This window comes from Calliphora vicina, chromosome 1 (assembly GCF_958450345.1).
Source record: "Calliphora vicina chromosome 1, idCalVici1.1, whole genome shotgun sequence".
In the NCBI taxonomy this organism is placed as follows: Eukaryota; Metazoa; Arthropoda; class Insecta; order Diptera; family Calliphoridae; genus Calliphora; species Calliphora vicina.
In genome coordinates this window covers 53,324,075-53,339,467 of record NC_088780.1, presented here as the reverse complement: position 1 = coordinate 53,339,467, position 15,393 = coordinate 53,324,075, and the positions used below count along the sequence as shown (strand labels likewise).

The following is a 15,393-nucleotide window of genomic DNA, read 5'->3' as shown; positions in this document are numbered from 1 at the left end:
TCAAATCAAATTTTCTCAAATCCCAAGATTATTTCAGATATCCCACTATAACAGTTCCAACAAGTGCTCCTTGCACCAACATTTCTATATAGTGTAGTATGCGAACCATTCACCCAGTTCCCAAGGTCACTAATCCTCTCCAGCATTTATTTTCAAAAAACTCAATTTTATTGAAATTCCAATATTACTTCTTACTATTCACGTCAGAAATTTATTTTTTTATAATTTTTTATATTTTTTATAGTTCTGAAATTATTTCAGATACATATTTCAGATATATTTCATGTACTATAATTTATTAATGATGACTGTTAAGTGCTTAACAGTGCTATGTTGACTGTAAAATGATCAATGTTAAAAATGTGGTTTTTGTCTGTGCTAGTTAAATTCGAATTTAACTTCACACATCATCCAAATTCGTGAAAGGGTTTTCAGAACAGGAAGGCGTCACTGTCATACATGGTCATATACATATTCCAATGACAATAATAGAGAATCTTATATATATTAGTATGTGTTAATAGTTGCTGGATTATTTGGGTCCAAAATCGTCAAAAATGGAACAAAAAATATTTGTTTTGACTGATGTTTGGTATCTGGTGTGTTGTGGTGAATCCACGTTTCGTCCACGTTTCACCCATCTTGCGGAAAGCATTCTCATACCCAATCGATCATTCAGAATTTAAACCTTTGAGCCATCGAGATGCTATGGCTTCTACAATCTCTTGCACTTTCAATCTCCGATCGGCCAACACCATATCGTTATTTTTTTTCAATTGTTTCGGGTTAGAGACCTCAACTGGGGGTTCAGAGGGTTCATCATCTTTCGTGCTTGTACGGCTATATCGAAATTCAGTAAAACACTTTTTTAACATTGAAATTGATAGTGCAGAGTGGTCATTGTATTTATCAAGCTTAGCCATGGTTTGAGTAATGATTTTTTCCTCAAAAATGACGCAGCTTCTTCAAATTTAATAGGAGTCAAATGGCAGGAGTATTGTTTCCCTATTAGTTAAGAGGCGTGAAAATCAAAAATCACGACCTCATAAAATACATTTTGTTCTTTATTTTTACTGAATTATTTGTTTAAAGATGTTTTAGACGATCACATTTTGGTACAGTAGCTAAAATAAAATCCATTCCGTTTTATGCCTATGTTAAAGTTTTAAAAATATACACTTTAATATGATACTGTCTCAAAAATGTGATGTGTCGTACAATGTGGTCGTCTAAAAAACTGTTATCAACTTAGCTTTCTAAGTGAATGAAACTTGATATCATTCATTTCACTATATGCAAACGACAAGTCGAACGAAATCTTAAAAATTTCTATACAAAATTTGATTTCTGTATTTTCGACACTTTGAACACAAATGTCAAAATCAAAGAACTCTGCCGAAAAAAGTTTTCCATATATAGGAAACCAATTTTAATCGACTTTGTTTTTCGTTCGAGATAGAAGAAAATTTGACATACCACTAGCTTTTTCTGTATGTTTGTCTGTTGAGGCCAAATACTTTTTTTGCAAAACAATGTTATATCATTTAATACAACAATATTAATAATTCCTTTAAGAACTCAAAATTTCAAGTTGTATTAAGTACTAGAAAAGATAATTTTCCTGTTGGATATAAATATTTTTCTTTTTTCATAACAGAAGTTATTGTTAATAAAATAATTCAGCATAAACATGTCTAAATGATCAAATTTGTTGTTATGCATTAAACATTTAATTGGGCTGACAGTTAAATGTATAATTTCCAACATCCCGGGAATTTTTTTTTTAGAAATTCATCCCGTTTAGGAATCTATATATATAAAAATGAATGTGTGTTTGTATGTTTATTTGTTTGACAGCTAAATGGGTGACCCGATTAGCTTGAAATGTTTACAGTATTTTAATGTATGTCTCTAAGGAACTTAGGCTACTACTTGTTTTGAAATTTCAAGTGGGCGTGGTATCTCTCATTCAAAGTTAGTATTAAAAACTTATATATACCCTTCTCACGAAGCTGAAGGGTATAAAAATTAAATATTTAGGAAACAAAAAGCTAGAGTCCTCAAATTTTACATGAGCAATTCCACCGTTTGTATAAATATTTGAGTCAAAAATGGGAGTAGTAGCCTCAGTGGGCGTGGTACCTCCCATATGATGTAAATTAAAAAATAAAATATCTACGAAACTATAATAGTTAGAGTCGTCAAAGCATCTCTGTCGTTTTTATAAAAAATTTGAGAACAAAATGAGCTGTGGCAGCTTTGTTATGAAGTGGGATATTATAAGAGAGCTTCTATAAATTTATTATGGGTAATTCTACCATCAATACTAATATCTAGGATAAGAATGTGATTGCTATCAATAGTTAGCGTGGCACCTACCATTCAAATTAGCACTAGTAGGCGTGCACCTCCCATTGATATGACAAATTATATATAGAAGAAACTGTAAACGATAAATTGTCAAATCTGGCAAATGTCTATGTGTTATATAATCCAATATGTTTTGTCGTATTTTTTATCTTTTTTTACATTTTACTACTGAGGATGTATTGTTATTTTAGAGTGCATTTGTTGTTTCTAAAATATTTACTTTATTTTTCTTTTAAATTCTGTCCAAGAAGTTTGGACCGATACTGTATACATGTATGTATGTAGTAGTCAAAAAGTATCCAACCAACAAAACAGGAGACCAAAACAGCAGTAGCAGTTAGTTAAAAAGCTACATAAACAAACCCAACATCTACCAACAAATAAGGAAACTAACAATAAACTTAAATACGGACATAAATAAGATGATATACAAGTCAAAAATCAAACTCCCTGCTACATACACTCCAGTCAAACGTAGATATACGTTCAACATTTGTATGCATACGAATGTAGATACAAATGAATGTGTAGCAAGTACCAGTATATCAGTACTTTAGATACATGTTGTACAATAAAATGATAAAATTCTTTTTCTTTTTTTTTGCATGCCAAATAAAGGAGAAAAAACATAACAAAAAAACCGCCTTTAAATAGTCTTTGTGTCTAGTTATGTGTAAAAAGTATTGATTTTTTAATACCTATGCTATGGTTCTATGATGGTGGCAACAAATTTCATTGCAAATTGGCACTAGAGTACGAAATAAGATTTTGCTTTCAGTTTTAAAAGAAAAATGGAAAAATATTGGATAAAATAGAAATCTGTTGATAGCCGATCTTCAAGCAGCTTACTTGGAATTATCAAGGTCTGATACCACTGTGTGTTTTTTTATTTTTTTAGAGTCTATTCTACAAAATATTATAGCAAGGATACCAAATAATGGATCCATATTCTAGAATAGGAAGTACAAATGATGTATACAGACATTCTGTAATGTAAACCAAGTCCAATTTGTTTTACTGAAAGTTATGCCTGTGATCTAACAATATTCCAAGATCAATGATATTATGAACTTTTTCCAAAGTTTCTTCATTTAAAAATAGTTAGTTGGAGCCAATTTTTTTAATTCTGAAAAATTTATTTCCATTGGGAAAGTTTGTCAATATTAGATTGAAGTAGGTTTTTACCATTAGAGTTTTCCAAAATTTTAAGAATTTTGACATCGCCAACATTCATGGGTTCGTGGGTTTGTTTGATAAACGAAGGATTAATAAACAAGAATTTTAGTTGTTGTTGAACGATGTTTGTAGAATCCATGTTGACGTATAGACAGTAGGGTATTCAATTAATCGGGTTTCTGATTTAATCGGTTAATCGAGCAAATAATTAATTGAGGTTTAGATTTAATCGGTTAACCGAATAATTTCCATTTTAATTTTAAATTGAAAAGAAAAACAAGAATTTTGTGTACTTAAGCATTTTGTTAATAAAATGAACATAAAAAACAAACAAAACATAACATTTCAACAAAACAATAAATAAACATGTGAGTTTTTCTAGCATTGTAGGGAGATCTTCTGAAATAATATTTAGTTTTAATAAAATTTGACTTAAAAAAACTATCTCACTGATTGTAGATGTTGGAGAAATCAAAAGTAATTCATGATAAAGAATATCCAATTTCTCAGTTTTTTTTTTAGTTTTTTCTAATCATATAAAATCTTCCATCATAATATGGATTTTTAGATTTTGAATACTTTAATACTTTCATTAAGTTGTGATAAAAGACTCGTTTCAGTAATGTCTTCAGTTTCGTCTATTACCATATCGACCTCCGACTCATTAGGACAAAAATCATCATAGAACATTCTAGAAAAAAGGTCATTTCCAAATTCTTTAGTCAGTTTTTGTGCTATACTTAAAAAAACTATTGCTAGAAGGGAATGTTTACGAGTTAAGAAATAAAATTTGTGTGTTTAAAACTATATTTCTATATAAAGTGCAAAAAAGAATACATTTCGGTTAATCGGTTAATCGTCACAAATTAATCGGTTTATTCGTTATTTGAAAATCGTCAATTTTGAATTATTCTAACAGTTAACCGTCCAAAATTAATCGGTTAACCGTTAATCGGTGAATACCCTAATAGACAGCAATGAAGAAGTTTTATGCGATAGATTGTCTGCTGAGATTTTCTCTAACAGTTTAGGAATAGCATTCACCTTAACAATTCCACTAACTTTAAGTTGAACTTAAATAAAAGTTTATTTTTGGCTTTCAAATTAAGTCCTCAGGAAAGTTTTTTTTTTTTTTGGTAATGAGGATTAACAGAATGAAATAATATAACATATTTATTCCTCTTTTATTCTAAGCTAAAATCTTAAAAGATCAAGCTAAATTATTATTTTTTTAAATCAAATAACTCCTAAATGATAATACAGGTCAACTGCAAAAAAAAGGCTTCACTAACCACTATATAGATTTGATGCATCACGGTTACCTAAGTACAAAAATGGTTAAATTTTTCAATTCTATGGATAGATTTTTTTCTAAAATTGTGAATTTTTTTAGATGTTTCTCAACATAATTTATGATAACTCAAAATAAGTTAGTCCGATATTATTGAAACTTAGAAAAGTTAAAATTTACATAACCTTTAATCCGTTTATATATTGTGTTTTAATCGGCTCAGTAATTTCGGAGTTATAATAACAAATTGAAGCAAAAAATACATTTTTACCTGAAAGTACCAAATTTTTTTGTTTTAAAAAAATTATGAAAAATCGAAAACGGCAGAAATTATTTAGGTTTATTGCTTTATCGCAAATCCACATATAATAACAACAAAATGAGATATTGATTATAAAAATCTATTGATTCTTTTCGAATTTATTTTACAATTAAGTGAATTCGCTCATTTTCACAAAATTTTATTATTTTGTTTGATATACATAAAATTCAGTAGTTAATGTTCTTCTTTCGATTGATTGAATTTTAAAAACATTTTTCCCATATTTTCGAAGTTATAATAACAAATTGAAGCAAAAAATATATTTTTACGTGAAAATACCAAATTTTTTTGTTTTAAAAAAATCATTAAAAAAACGGCAGAAATTGTCAAAATTTATTGCTTTATCGGAAAGCCACATGTAATATGAACAAAATGAGATATCGCTTATAAAAATCGATTGATTCTTTTCGAATTTATTCACAATTAAGTGAATTCGCTCATTTTCACAAAATTGTATATGCTTACAAGCAGCACTTTGAGTGTACATTTTACATGTAATTTGTTTTTGTTACAATTTTCGTTACAATAAAATAAATGCTACGTAAATTTTAACTTTTCTAAGTTTACTGCAATAATATCGGTTGAACCCTTTTTGAGTTATCATAAATTATGTGGAAAAATATCTAAAAAATTCACAATTTTAGAAAAAAAAATTTTAAAAAAAATCTATCCATAGAATTAAAAAATTTTACAATTTTTGTACTTAGGTAACCATGATGCATCAAATCTATATAGTGATTAGTGTTGACCTGTGTTATTAATTTTATTTTATGAAATGAGTTAAATGATTTATTTATCAACAGATTTTAGGCTTTAGACAAAGTTAATTCTACTAGTGGAGCTACTAGGAGAATATGTTTAATGCATGAATACTGGAGCAATGAATCTGTTCTGTAAACAAACTTTAAACTCCCATACAAATATACCAACTAAATGATATCCTAAAACACTATATTATGTGTAGGGCAATAATTAGTTAAACTAGCTATAAAACACAGACATAAGTACTCCATCACTCCTGAGTAAACAGAAATCCTTTGAAGCTCTTGCTTCCACGTTGGTTTTATCAAATATTTAAGGCTCCAGTTAAGCTTTTGTAAGTTCATACATACATCGAGTTTATTGTACTCTAGCATTTTAAAAAGGTTGCATTAAAAAAACAAATAAAAAAGAATTGCTGCTCAAATCTCATAAGAATTGTTAAAATTTAATCAGGCCTATTTTTATAATACTCTAACATACTTACATATTCACACACACACATAGTCTCAGAAAACACCCATACAGTGATAAAAATCTTGTGTTCAATGGAGATTTTATTCTTAAAATCCCTTGTTTGTTTATTTAATACATACTCAATTGATTTTTATTTTTTATACAATCCACCACTACAAGTGGCGAATGAAGGTATATATAAGTTTGTCATTCTGTGTGTAACATTGAGAAATATTCATCTTAGACCCAACAAAGTATATATTTTCTTGATCTTTATGAAATTCTAAGTCGATTGAGCCATGTCCGTCTGTGTGTGTAGCCCCATTTATAAAGTACACTTCCGAAAATCTCTTAAATAAGCATAAATGTCTTATAAATGTTGCTATCAAGTTGAAATTCGCCATAAATAATCCTCATATATACCAAAATCGCTGTACCTAATTCTATGAAGATCGGCCGATAATTGGTGGTAGCTCCCATATAAGGACCAATTCCGAAAAACACAATAACCTACATAAATATCTAAAATTATCAATATCAAAACAAAATTTCACACAGATCAGTAATTTATATTTAGAAATCATACTACAGGATTTTGTGAATATCGGTCCAAATTTATCCATAGTTCCCATATAAGGTTCACTCCCGAAAATCACTAAAATCCTCATAAATTTCTTACAAATATTGCTATCAGATTGAAATTCGAAACAAATTTGTTCAATATAAAACCTATGTACCAAATGTTACGATGATAGGCCCATAATTGGTCATAGCCTCCATATAAGAACCACTTCCGGAAAACACATTAACCTGCACAAATATCCAAAATAATCTGTACTGAACCAAAATTTTACACCCATCAGTAATTTGAATAAAACAATCGTACTACAAGATTATTTAAATATCGATCCATAATTGGCCACAGCTCCCATATAAATACATAAAAATCACGTTAAAATATTTTATGACAATCGAATCATAATAGGTCATAGCTCCCATATAATATTCATCTGAGACCCAACAAAGTATATACTTTCTTGATCCTTATGAAATTCTAAGTCGATTGAGCCATGTCCGTCTGTCTGTGTAAAACACGCTCCACGTCCAAAATACGCAAACAAAATTGGTAGACTTGCAAAAAATATGTTTATTGTTGTCCTAAGCAGTTTGGTATTGAAAATCAGCAAAATCGGTAGAACCAGAGCTATGAACCAAAATATGAGACAGCCAACAAAAAGAATTTACAATTTTCACATATTTTTGGTTATTTGTGTAAATATATTGCAGATAATACCATAAAACTTTACACACGTTATTTTTATAATAAAAGGACTAACTCTGGTGAAAATTATAAGAATCGGTTCATGACGTTCTAATAGGAATTTCAGCTATAAATTGCTGAATTAGATACAATTTTTTGTACATTTGAAATAAAATATCTTCTGCGTAAACTAGTCTTTCTAGAAATTGTTATATTATTTCAGTTGTTATACCATCATATTTAGGTGGAGGGTATTTAAGATTCGGCACGGCCAAATATAGTACTCTTACTTGTTTTTTCTATGTTTCCAAGAGCTGCTAGATTGTGAGAGAATAATTCTTTTATAAGTTTTAAATTTAAATGAAAAATAACTTAATACAAAATTGTTTTTTTATATGGATTTTAAAAGGTCTTCCAATAGAGACATCCGAACTTTGACAGTTGATTTCAGCCCGCTGGTTCAATAAACAACGATCCAACACCCGTAAGAGCTTCCAACGTATACCGAAAAATTTTGGCCTAATGGCGTAATCGGTCTCTATTTGTTTGAGAACGACGTTGGCCAGACCTCAACGGCGGGCATTTTATATGGCGATTATTGCCAACTTCTATTAGTCTGAATTAAAATGGACACCAACCACACGAGCTAAACAGCTCATTCCACATTGGACATTCTGTACGATCGATTTGAGGATATGGTCATCTCACGTGGAGGTGATGTGAACTAGCCACCGAGACCATGCAATTTGATCCCCTTAGACATTTTCCTGTCTGGTTTTCTTAGAGTCATACTCGGCGAAGGCGCAGCGATGTCATACATAATGGCATCGATTGGCATTCAAACGTATACAAAATTTCGTTAATATCTCACACACATTTTGTATTTTTTTTTAAGACTGCAAGCGCTTAATGAAACTCTTTAACAGTTTTTTCTGATCTCTATTAGTTAAGGTGTTATAACACTTTAGATTCATTTGGTCAATTCACAAAGTCTCTTATCAGTCATATTTTCATAATGTCCTAATATTTCCCGACTCGGCGGTTCGACTTAACCGAATCTTAGGTCTTCGGAGCAGGTCTCTGCTGGTTGGTTACGACAACACAATAAACATATCATACAGAGTACTATTATTTTAGGACATTTTTTGCTTGAAATGCAATAACAACATATTAGGACATTATGACATGATAAGACCAACTATATTTAATAGTAAATATATAATATAACTAGCTGAACCCGGTCCGCGTTGCTGGCCCTTACAATAATTCTGTTTTATATTGCATCTCGATTTGAATATATGGTGTCGGACAAAAAAAGCACGGACTCCCCCGACCTGACATCGCAACCGAAACACTGTGGTGGTCATTTGACAAAGTTGTTATTTCTCGAATGAAAAAATAAAAATAATTTTTTGACAATTTTTTTTTTTGGATTTTTTTTAACTTTTTTTTTTATTTGCAAATGTTTGGCCACAATTACTGACCTTGAAATCATTAGGTATAGTGTCATTAGCGGTATAGTGTAAAAATTTGATTTTACCACGCCCCTCCGCCCACAGACCGAAAATCAAAAATCTGAAGATTTACTGAAAATTTTATAAAAATCGGTTCAGCCATATCTCCGGAACCACTATGGCGATTTGGTGCAAACTTCACATAAACCATCTAAATTTTGGTTGAAATCGGTCGACCCGTTTTCGCAGTTAGTGGTGACATCAAAATGTACATTTCTTTTTATATATAAGATTAATAAATTATCTGAATTACCATTAGAGATGCTAATCGGGACTGAAATTCCGGTGTTCGGGGTTTGATAAAGAATTCCGAAATCCCTAGCCGGGGTTCCGGGATTTTCGGGAAGTCTAAATTCCGAAAATTATAAGAAAGAAACGTACATATGGCTTTACAATTGAAAGTAAATTTTTTATTTAGCAACACTGTGCTAGTTGAAAAAACTGTCAAGCGGGGCACCCAGCGGCTTAAACTAATTCGGGCACGCTGAATTCAGTGATGCTAACCGTTTTTTTAGGTTAGCTCGTATTTTCGAGATATTCCGTTATTTCGAAAATGGAGAGGTTGCGCAACATATATTCGCGTAACTCAAAAATGGTTTATTTTATTGAACAAACTGAAAAACCTGAAATTCCGCAACAAAATAACCTTAAGCAAATCTTGATATGTTTTTAATCTTCGCAGTTTATTTTACAAATATAAATTTTTTTTAGAAAATTTTCGAAATTTTTGGTTTTTAAAACGGCATTAAAATTTGGAGTCAGTCACGATTTGTAAACAATTATTTTTTTGTTTGACATATAGATTTGTAGTTAATCCAATAAAAGAAAAAAGTTGAGGTTAATTTTAACCCCAAGTGCTATTAAGGGTTAATTATAATTTGTCTGCAGTTTTTGTAAATACTAGACTATGTGTTATATTTTTCTTAAGTTTCATCAAAATCGGCCCAAAAATATATAACATTTTGCTCCATGAGAAATTCCAAATATTGAAAAATTTGACTTTTGACCTTCAAGATTTAAGGGTTAACGTTCTCCGATTTTAGTAAAACTTTCAGACTATATTTAAAATTACCTGGAATATAATATTCTGAATAGGTTTTGCTTAAAAATCATAACAGTAAAGAAATTCGGCTCATTCGTCAAAATATGGCCAAAAAAATAGTTTTTCTTGTAAATCTCAAAATTTAAATCGCAGGTACGGAAAAACTATAGGAGTTATTTTCATACTTTTTTCATATTTTTATTCCCTATTATCTTCTCAATAAATCCCAATGTGATGATCAAAAAATTTTGAAATTTGTTTAACAAAATTTTTAAAAATTTGATATTGGAGTTTTGAAACTGCCTTTAAAAAAATTAAATTTGTTTGGTCATACCTGCGAATAGGTTAACGGTATCCAACGAAGACAAAAACTCATATACAAGTAAATATGGATATATTTTAAGTAAAAATGTACTTTTATTATAATATTTATCAAAATATGTTAATTTTGTTTCTACATTTCTTGTTCTAGTGGCCTGAAACACGTTAATGGCCTGGCGATTTTTTTAATAACTTTAACATTTTTTAACCAATTTTTTTCTTTTATATCTTATTAGAACGACAATTACGTGTACATTTCGATTCTTTTAAATTAAATTCAAAAGTAATTATTTAATGCCAAAATTTTTACAAAAACTGAAAAAATTGTATTTTTTCCCCTTGTAAATGCACCTCAAAACTTCAGCGTCGTTGCGGCACCAGTTAGCGTTATCCTATCATCCTAATATTTTACACGAGTTTCTACAATACATAGAACCATTCTAGAGGGGGGACGGCCTGTACCTAGTCCATTTTCGTCCATACAATCTTGGAGCACTCTAGTGTGCAAACATGAAAAGTCTCTTTTCACAAATTTTATAGGAGACACAAACAATGTTTTAAAATGATTGGTTTTTAATATTTTTGAAATCGAACAATGCAGTTTTTTTTACTTATTTTGTAGAATTTATAATGATAAATAATCACAGTTTAATTTCTTTTTAGTGGAGTTATTGAATTTAAAGCTCTTGAGAATAACTTTAGTGAAAATAGAGAAATAGAGATGATAACATATTTATTTTTTACGTTTTTGGTTTAAATTTAATGAGTGAACCAATAATTAAAACAATTTTAATAAAAAAGTGGACTTGGCACGTTTGCACACTAATGTGCTGTTTTTTCTATAGCGAACGAGTACTTTGAGTGGAAATTTAACATGTGTTTTGTTATTGTAACAAAAACAAAATACATTTAAAACGTCCACTCTAAGCACTCGTTCGTTATAGAAAAACAGCACATAAGCTAACGCTATTGCATGTGTTTTTTTTAACTCAGATACTACATACATACATATTTACATAATTTATTAAAATATCACTCATACAACTGGTCTCACAAATAATTCCATAAAAAAATTCAACAGTGTGTGGAAACACAAACAAGAAACAGGCATAAAACAATCAAAATACAAAGATATTCCACATACCAAGCTAAATGAATAAAGGGGGGAAAAGATACTTAAAGTATTTATGCAAGTAAAAATGTGTTTAATATGAATGCTATCTAGTAGGTAGGTGGGTATGTAGGTATAGTAAATCTTATAAAGTTATATTATTGTTATTAATATTATGATATTACCTCAGGTGTCACTTGTCAAGTAATGACAAAACGAGTCCACAGGCAAGATTGGCACCACTACAAACAAACAAAGCGAAAAGCACACAAGCAGGAGCAGCAGTAGAAGTTGCGGAAGGAGCTGCTGAAGTGTTGGTTGTAGTAGTTGTAATACCCCGACACAATAACAAAGACACGCTGTAAATAACGCCCCTTTTTAAATTGTCATAAAACACTCAAACGAAACAGAACAAAACAAAATAAAACAGAACTGAACACAACAGAACATAACTGAACACGAAACGAAATAATGTTACAATAATAAACGCACGTTCTTTTATGTCTTTACACGCACTCACTCACTCACTCACTGACACTTACAACAACAACAGTTTGTTTTTACACACATGAAAGAAAATCCATGTACTATTTGTTGTTGTTGTTTTTGTTGTCGTTTAATAACAATAACGAACAAGAACAAGCAGAGCAAAAATAAATTCTGTAGTAGGTATCGATGTTATTTTGTGTTTTATTTTGGATTTGGGTGTTTATTCCCCAAAGAAAATCAATATAAAAAATAAATAAAAATAAATTTCTTTATTGCGAAACATACGAGTTTAAAAATGTATCCGTTTATTTGTCTAAACCTTTTTTACTTCTACTAGATAATTTTAAACGAGTATTTTGTTGTTATTGCTTTCTATTTTTTTTATTATTATTACCGTTATATTTATAATTGCACTCAGTTGTGTATTTTATTAGATATTATTTTGTTGTTGTTTCTTTTTTTTATACGCTTATTAATTTATTAAATTTTTTTTTTTCGTTTCATTGGATTTTCTCACAAAAAACTTCAGCACACCGGCAACGTGTGCATTACTGTGGCTTACAACCGAAACTGTGCTACAAATATTTGATTGTTTTAAGTAAATGTTGTTGCTGTTACCATAACAACTTGTTTTAAACATGGCTAACATGGTGCCCTCTCTGACTGTGTAGACAGACAAAACTAGTTAAAACATTTCCCCCTTTGCGTTTCATACAATACAAATTGGACTCTCTTAAATCTGTTTCTTTTCTACTAACGCGTACTCTTAACAGTATTTAAAATGTGGCCAGATGAAAAGTTTACCAAACTCCCACTTTTGTAGTTGATTTGGTTTCTTAAGAGGAAACATTTAAATTAAGCAAGTAAGAGTCCTATAATCGGCTATGCAGAATCTTATATACCCTTAACCAAAGTTAAGATTAATATTAAAAACAAGTTTTGGTGAAAAATAAATGTTTCTTAAAACAAAAATTAAGTGAAAAATTGTTTCGAAAAAATAATAAGGAAAAAAAAATCATGAAATGTGGTTCAAAAAAATTTGTTGGAGTTTTTGCATATATCTCAGCCAGGGACTGTAACAATTATGACATTTATAATAAAAATCACAACATAATTGTTATTTTTTGATTTTTTTGTCAGAAATATTTGTCAGACTTTGATTTTTATTTCTTTTGTCAAGAATATTTGTCAGACTTAGATTTTTTTTTCAGAAATAATTGTTATTTTTTGTCAGAAATTTTTGTCAGACTATGATTTTTATTATTTTGGCAGATATAAGAATTAATTTTTGAGTTTTTTTTACATATGTACATTAGAGTGACAGCCGATTTTTTTTTTTAGATTTCAAAGAGTGCCGGAATATTATGACACTAGGCCTAAATGTTAAGTGCTGCAAATTTGAGTCAAATCGGGCAACGATTTCTGGACGCGCATCGAGGTCAAAGTTCAGATATATGCAAAATTTTACTGTTCATATGGAATAAATAGGTGAAACTCGTTAACTTTCTGCATTGTTTTCTAGAAATATGTAGATTTATTTATACTAATGAATATTACATGTATCTCCTTTGGTTCAAAATGACCCAAAAACTGTATTATCGCCAAAATTAGAGAAAAATGCAAATTTTTCAGATTTTGAAAAAAATTTGCTACTAAATAAATACTTTTGCAATTGAATGCAAAATAATCGAAATATGTACATAATTATCGTTGTAATGAGATATAAATGACAAAATTTGATTACAAAATTTTAAAGTTATTACAAATACGCCAGACCATTAACGTGTTTCAGGCATAGAGAAAACACATAGAGCGGAAACTCTCCTGTCAAAGACCTAACTCAGTTGTCAAAAACCTAAGTGGTGAGAATATATTAGTAAAACAAACTAGGTGAAAACAAAAACAACACTCGTATGTGTAACTTTTTTGAGTAATTTTTTTGTTTGAGTTTTTTTCGAGTTTCCGCTCTATGTTCTCTATGGTTTCAGGCCACTTGAACAAAAAATTTAGAAACAAAATTAAGATATTTCGAGAAAAATTAAAATAAAAGCTCATTTTTACTTAAAATATGTCCATATTTACTTGTATATGAGTTTTTGTCTTCGTAGGATACCTTTAACCTATTCGCAGGTATGGCCAAAAAAAATAATTTTTTTTAACGGCTGTTTCAAAACTCAATTTTCAAATTTTTAAAAATTTTGTTAAACAAATTTCAGATTTTTTCGATCATCACATTGAAGTTTATTGAGATCAAAATAGGGAATAAAAATATGAAAAAATTATGTCAATACCTCTTACAGTTTTTCCGTACCTGCGATTTAAATTTTGCGTTTTTCAAGAAAAACTAATTTTTTGTCCATATTTAGGCGAATGAGTCCAATTTCCTTACTGTTATAAATTTTAAGTAAAACTTATTCATAGTATTATAATCCTGGTAATTTTAAATATGGTCTGAAAGTTTTACTAAAATCGGAAAACGTTAACCCTTAAATCGTGAAGGTCAAAGGTCAAATTTTTCAATATTTGGAATTTCAAATGAAAAGATAGCGAAATGTTATATATTTTTGGGCCGATTTTAATTTAACTTAAGGAAAATATAACATAAAGTCCAGAATTTAAAATAACAGCACAAAAATGGAAATTAACCCTTAGCAGCACTTGGGGTCCAAATTACCCTTAACTTTTAAAATCACGAAAAACAGAACCATTTTGACCCCAAGTCCTCTTAAAGGTTAAAATTCATTTTTGCACTGTTGTTGTAAATGCTAGACCCCAATATATATTTTCCTCAAGTTTCATGAAAATCGGCCCAAAAATATATAACATTTCGCTATCTTTTCATTAGAAATTCCAAATATTGAAAAATTTGACCTTTGACCTACACGATTCAAAGGTTATCGTTTTCCGATTTTAGTAAAACTTTCAGAACATATTTAAAATTACAAGGACTATAATATTATGAATAGGTTTTACTTAAAATTCATAACAGTAAGGAAATTGGACTCATTCGCCTAAATATGGACAAAAAATTAGTTTTTCTTGAAAAACGCAAAATTTAAATCGCAGGTACGGAAAAACTGTAAGAGGTATTGACATAATTTTTTCATATTTTTATTCCCTATTTTGATCTCAATAAACTCCAATGTGATGATCGAAAAAATCTGAAATTTGTTTAACAAAATTTTTAAAACAAAATTATTTTTTTTGGCCATACCTGCGAATAGGTTAACGGTATCCTACGAAGACAAAAACTCATATACAAGTAAATATGGACATATTTT

At 29.5% G+C, this 15,393-nt stretch overlaps 1 protein-coding gene across 1 annotated transcript in view; it reads right to left on the bottom strand.

Moving 5' to 3' along the window:
- myd (mayday) overlaps positions 1 to 12,391 on the bottom strand; it is a 94,566-nt gene extending 82,175 nt beyond the window's left edge. Inside the window, exon 1 of the mRNA XM_065498549.1 lies at positions 11,809 to 12,391. The gene's annotated coding sequence lies outside the window, so the exon portion shown is untranslated. The remainder of the gene's footprint in view (positions 1 to 11,808) is intronic.
- Positions 12,392 to 15,393: the final 3,002 nt, after the last annotated feature.